A 7,024-nucleotide genomic window follows, 5' to 3' on the forward strand; every position below is an offset into this window, starting at 1 on the left:
CAGGCAGGTACAACTCCGCAATGAGAATTCCGTGTGCACCCACAGCAGTGGTGGCTCCCTGGAACCCACCGGCGGTACATAAATACATCCCATTGCAGTGCCCTGGACAGCAGAGTTTACGTCAGATTAAATACAGGTTCCCTCGCCACACGTCTGAGATATTACGGTCCATTATTTCATCATCTTGAAGAAAAAATATAGATTCATGCATAGTGATGTATAGTATCAATAAAATCACAATTTGACTAGGCAGTTAACAGTTGGTGTTCTGCTCTTTTTTATTGGTTTATACAATGGGTTAACATTGGACTATTCATACTCTATGGGTGAGAATGTATATTATTAGATAAGATAGCCTTTGTCAACGTGAATAGACCTGGAAGGGATGACTTTCTAGATGAATATGGGGACATTACTTGATAATACCAGTAGGTTGTTGATATACCCCTTTTTTATTAGATATAGAACATCACAGTAATGATAAAAGGTCATCTATATTATATTGGATAGATATATTCTCCCTGTGATAGGATGGAGGGCTGAGTCGGCCTTGAGCCTGATTCATGTGGGAATCGAACTTGCAACCTCCAGGTCGTAGGCGAGAGCTTGCACTCTGCACCACACGAGGCTCATATGACATCATCAACGATGCGCCAGATAACGGCTGAGACGTGTGGAGAGAGGTAATCAGTGATGAGACACTCCTGTGCATGTTTGTATGTCATTGGTTAATGGTGTTCACATTTCCTATATATATGGTGCACTTTGTATGATATGTATTGGCTTGAGGAAGGTCTATTATGACCGAAACGTTGCCGTAATTTTTGTAATGGGGAAATAAATCTTGTATTTTTCTACATTGCTGAATGCTGCCAGTCACTATTTCCTTATTCCTGACTGCACCCTTGGAGCCTCTCTGGTTTAGGCTTCCTGACTGGCTTTTGCACACTGTTTTGCCTGGCTCTATGTGAGGATATATGCTGTGCTGCTGGGAACCTCTTTTTTCTACTCAGTGATATCTACAAACCAGATCCAGCTTGCACCTGATACAGGCACAAAATGGAAAAATACCCGGACTCTGACAGACCAGGTAACCCTGTTATTTTTTCGTATTCGGATGTGGATGTTAACAAGATTATTGCAGGAGCTACACGCAAGAATAGCTATCTAGAAATGCCAACAGTGGATATGTTACTACGGAAGTGGGAGATGGAAAATAAAAAGAACATCTCCCTATCTTTACACATGTCCACACTATGTGAATATTTTAAGGTAAAACGCATTCCGAGAGGGCTACGCCCACATGTGCGCCCGACCTTAATGGCAGATAACAAGACATTTTGTTCAAAATTTGAAGGCATAGTGAATAAATTTTCGTTTGACATGATTGTCTTGAATGTTGAGTTCTTACAGTTGGAGATTGCTGAGAGTACAGCTCGCATATCCTCCTTGGAAAAGAATATTCTAGAGATCTTGACACCAGAGGACTGGAATAAACATAAGGAGAAAAAAACAACATATCTCAAACGACATCAGGAGGAATTGGAGAGTATAAAAAAAACCAAGTGGTTTAGGGATGTCGACGATTATGCTTATGGTCGTGTATTTTGTTGGCAGACATCAAAGAATAAAGTCACAGATCCCTTTGAATCGAATACCAAACAAAGACGACAACGACGCCGTCAACCCAGGAATAGAAACCAATTTGGGTTCTCATCTCGTGGTTCGATTTCAACGGATGATTCGGCCAAGAATGATCATGTGGGTGCCTCCACATCCTCTTTTTCTTTTTTAGGCCGTGGCAATCCAAACAGAGATGAAGAGAAAAGAGGGACCTTCCGGTGCCACCGAGGCGGACGAAAACATCACAGGGCATACAAGAGATCCCGACGGGGTGATGACCCGATCCACGAAACGACCACCGCTGATGGACTTCAGGAAATAGTGGATGTTGGAGCTTGTGAACCTACCAGTGACGGTATTGTAATCAACATTTCTTCCAGGGTATTGACATCAGATGAGACGACTGTATTGGGCAAGGGTCTATCATTTTGCTGTGTAACTTCTATGAATTGGTTTGATCTTAATCTTGATGTACAGCGTTTATTCAGAAATTTAAGGCTTAAAAATCAATTTTCCTCACAACCATCACGTACGGTTGCACAGACCACTACACCGGGGTCTTTTTCCCTGGTTGGAACTGGTCTTCGCAACAAAAGTACGTATCAACCACCTACATCAAATCCTCAAATTGAAGTATTTGCTAAATTAGTATTAAAAGATATTGAAAAACTGAGATCCAAAACATTGGGTAACAAGAGGAGGCTTAAGAATAACCTTAATATGAGGGAAAGGAAAGCCCTTAATTCTCTTGCGCAGGATGATGCGATTGTGGTTAAACCAGCCGATAAGGGTGGAGCAATAGTCGTGATGGATACCAGTATGTACACAACAGAAGTGTTCAGACAATTAAATGATGAAAATGTTTATGAAAAATTGCGATCGGACCCTACCATACGGTTTCAATTACAATTAAGGGGAATGTTGAATGAGGCACTATGGGCAGGTTTGATCGATAAAAAGCTGTTGAAATTCCTTGATATCCAGCACCCAATTGTTCCCACTTTATACACCCTCCCAAAGGTCCACAAGGATCCCCAGAATCCCCCTGGGAGACCGATTGTTTCAGGCAGAAACTCACTCTTCTGCAATATCGCACGATTTTTAGACAAGGTCCTGAGGCGTTTTGCAGATGAGGCGGATTCACACATCAGGGATACATCTGACTTTTTGAAAAAAATTGCATCGTTTGATATGACCGAAGATGTTATTCTGGTCACCTTTGATGTGACTGCGCTATACACCTCTATCAGTCACGATAAAGGGATAGATGCCGTCAGACAATTTCTGATGGCATCGGATATGTCCTCTGAGTGCATGCAGTTTGCCCTGTCGCTGCTGGAGTACATCCTCCGCAACAATTATTTTTTGTTTGGGGGGGTGTACTACAGACAGCGACAGGGCACTGCTATGGGCTCTAATGTGGCGCCAACATACGCCAACATTTTTGTGCGCCAATTTGAGGAGAAGTATATTTATACCTCCATATATGCGGCGTCGTTGGTGTACTGGGGTCGGTACATCGACGACGTGTTTGCTTTATGGAAGGGTTCGCTCCAAACATTACAGGAATTCCATACCTTTTTAAACGCTATTTACCCAGAACTTCAGTTCACTATGTCTTACTCCATTGTGGAAATCCAATTCCTTGACGTTTTGATTAAAAGACAAGGAATGGGATTGGTAACGGATCTTTACACAAAAAAGACAGATCGGAACAGTTTATTGCTCTATAGTAGCAACCATCCGGTCGCCATGAAGGACTCACTACCATGGAGTCAACTTTTACGAGTGCGAAGAATAGCACACGATCAAACCATTGATTTAAGATTGGATGAGATGTGTAGGAGGTTCCTAGATAGGGGATACCCTGCACCAATCATCACAAAAGCTGCCATACGAGCTAGGGCAATACCACAACAAGATCTTTTGACACCTAAATTAAAGAAACAGACAATGGACAGGATTCCGTTTGTCAGTACCTTTAATAGTCTTAGTGGAACCGTTGGTAACATTATCAAAAAACATTGGCCACTGCTGACATTAGATGGGGCTGTAATACCTGAATTTAAAAATAAGCCTATAAATGCATATAGAAGAGGTAGAAACATAGGTGACCAACTGGTCCACTCACACTTTGCTTCACACAAATCAGCCGTCCAGAGTTTCTTTAAACCCCCTAGAAAGGGGAACTTCCCATGCCTTGCCTGTAGTTGTTGTAACAATTTGGTGAGGGGTGACGAATTTCGGCATCCTCTCAGGGGCAATAGGTACAAGATACAGGGGAGATATACTTGTGCTTCACCATACGTGATCTACCTCATCACCTGCCCATGTGGCCTTGGGTATGTGGGTGAAACCACTATGGAGGTGAGATCACGTATGGTGAAGCACAAGAGTACAATTCGGACGGAAAATCTACAATTACCTGTATCGCGACATTTTTTGGAGGCTAAACACAACATCAGCCAGTTCAAATTTAGGGTCATTGATCATGTCCCCGTACTTCCACGGGGGGGTGATAGAGAATTTTTATTAAAAAAGCGTGAGTTAAAATGGATATACGAGTTGGACACCATGCACCCAAAAGGGCTTAATCAGGAGTACATTTTTCAGCCGTTCTTGTAAATCTTGTTACACACATCAGTATATGAATTGTACATATGTTTTATTAATGAATTTTTTATGGGTATATGTGTAATTGTATTCTTTTTGTTTTGTTTACACAGGTTGTTGGTCTCTCGCTGGTTCCCTCGCCACACGTCTGAGATATTACGGTCCATTATTTCATCATCTTGAAGAAAAAATATAGATTCATGCATAGTGATGTATAGTATCAATAAAATCACAATTTGACTAGGCAGTTAACAGTTGGTGTTCTGCTCTTTTTTATTGGTTTATACAATGGGTTAACATTGGACTATTCATACTCTATGGGTGAGAATGTATATTATTAGATAAGATAGCCTTTGTCAACGTGAATAGACCTGGAAGGGATGACTTTCTAGATGAATATGGGGACATTACTTGATAATACCAGTAGGTTGTTGATATACCCCTTTTTTATTAGATATAGAACATCACAGTAATGATAAAAGGTCATCTATATTATATTGGATAGATATATTCTCCCTGTGATAGGATGGAGGGCTGAGTCGGCCTTGAGCCTGATTCATGTGGGAATCGAACTTGCAACCTCCAGGTCGTAGGCGAGAGCTTGCACTCTGCACCACACGAGGCTCATATGACATCATCAACGATGCGCCAGATAACGGCTGAGACGTGTGGAGAGAGGTAATCAGCGATGAGACACTCCTGTGCATGTTTGTATGTCATTGGTTAATGGTGTTCACATTTCCTATATATATGGTGCACTTTGTATGATATGTATTGGCTTGAGGAAGGTCTATTATGACCGAAACGTTGCCGTAATTTTTGTAATGGGGAAATAAATCTTGTATTTTTCTACATTGCTGAATGCTGCCAGTCACTATTTCCTTATTCCTGACCACACTACATGCCCTAGTCAGACTGGGTAATTTTTTTTTGGGCCATGTACGTGGAACACCGCAATGGGAACACTTAGTGCACCCATAGTATGCACCGACCCCTGTAATACTCCTGTAGCTAAGGTATACACACACCCCACTAACTGTTATGTTGCAGAAGTCTAGTCTATTAACACTTCTGTAGTTACAGTATAGACGGACAACAGTAACATTTCAGTAGCTGCAGAATAGGCAGAGCACAGTATCAGTTACATTTCAGTAGTAACAGTATCGACAGACCCCTGTAACATTTCCGTAACAGCAGGATAGGCATAGCCCAGTATTAGTGGGATTTCAGTAGTAACAATATAGACAGATTGACAACACCTATGTGGAAAAGCTAGTATTTTCTAAGACAAGAGAGGGGCATTTGATTGCAATGAAAAGGATACTCAAGGTACTGAAAGTCTGCACTCCTTCTCATCTCAAGCTGGAAAATGGAAATGCTTCATTCCTATGGTTTCCGTTGTCCATTTCAAAGTGTCAGCAAATAGCAATCCAAGTTTCCGGCTACTACCACGCAAGCATCTTTCTTGGGAATTACCAAAGATGATCACAAGTAAAGGCCTCATCATCGGTCAGTCCAAAATCATTCAGGGAGTATGTGGTTCTCAGATGGCCTGCTTCCATTTAGGGTTGGTACCTGCTGCCACTCAGTCCCTTGCCCTGCAGGGATGGTGTGTTCTATAGTCACCTGTATTCCGACCTCAGCTGTACGCTAATCTTTGGACTTAACAGTACCAAGAAGTTTTAAGCCACCAATGCTCTACCAGTCGGCTGAAAGCTTCAGCTAGGGATAACGGAATACTACTGCGGTTGTATTTAGTTGGTTTTCAGGCTGTGGCCAGGATTAAGTGGGCCGTGGCGAGGGGTGGTGGAGGGCTTACTTATTGTGTCATTTAAGGTGAAATTCCTGGACTGCCGCCAGACGGACCACTGCGAAAGCATTTGCCAAGAATATTTTCATTGTTGGAGGAGGAGGGGGATGTCTTTGAGGCAGTACGTGTCCTGTCCCCATGTCCGTGGTTATATGCACCTTACCAGTAACTGCGTCGCTGAAAAATTGACGCGCCTGGGGCTCTAATAGCCCGGCCTCGCCACCATCATGTCTTTGGCAAGCCTCCATTTCCACAACCCTGTAACATAGCAGTAGCAGCAGTATAGGCAGAGACAAGAATTAGCAACATTTCAGTGGTAAGAGTATGCACAGACCCCAGTAACATTTCATTGGCAGCAGTAGGGACAGACCCCACTAACATTTCATTTGCAGCAGTATAGTCAGACCCCAGTTACATTTCAGTAGTATAAGTATAGACAGACCCCAGTAACAGTTCAGTAGTATAAGTTTCGACAGACCCCAGTAACATTTCAGTTCCAGCAGTGTAGACAACTCCAGTAACATTTCAGTAGTATCAGTTGCGACATGCCCCAGTAACATTTCAGTTCCAGCAGTGCAGACAGACCCCAGTAACATTTCAGTTCCAGCAGTATTGACAGACCCCAGTAACATTTCAGTTCCAGCAGTGCAGACAGACCCCAGTAACATTTCAGTAGTATCATTAGGACAGGCCCCAGTAACATTTTAGTTCCAGCAGTGCGGACAGACCCCAGTAACATTTCAGTAGTAGTAACAGTATAGACACACCCCTTTAACATTTCCGTTGCAGCAGTGTAGGCTGAGCCCAGTAACATTTCATTTGCAGCAGTATTGACAGAGTGCAGTAACTTTTCAGTTGTAGTAACAGTATAGACAGATCCCAGTAACATTTACGTTGAAGCAGTATGGGCAAAGCTGCAGATTCACATTTCCCTGGCAGTAGTGTAGGGAGAGCATATTTTTTTTAAACATTTCAGTA

The 7,024-nt window shown here is 42.5% G+C and overlaps 1 long non-coding RNA gene across 1 annotated transcript; it reads left to right on the forward strand.

The window, feature by feature from the left end:
* The first annotated feature begins 1,860 nt into the window (after positions 1 to 1,860).
* On the forward strand, positions 1,861 to 4,488 carry LOC136611476 (uncharacterized). Its single transcript, XR_010790279.1, has 2 exons — positions 1,861 to 1,978; positions 4,350 to 4,488. It is a non-coding gene; the product is annotated as an uncharacterized lncRNA (long non-coding RNA).
* The last annotated feature ends 2,536 nt before the right edge of the window (positions 4,489 to 7,024 follow it).

Source organism: Eleutherodactylus coqui, chromosome 2 (genome assembly GCF_035609145.1).
Source record: "Eleutherodactylus coqui strain aEleCoq1 chromosome 2, aEleCoq1.hap1, whole genome shotgun sequence".
Lineage (NCBI taxonomy): Eukaryota > Metazoa > Chordata > Amphibia > Anura > Eleutherodactylidae > Eleutherodactylus > Eleutherodactylus coqui.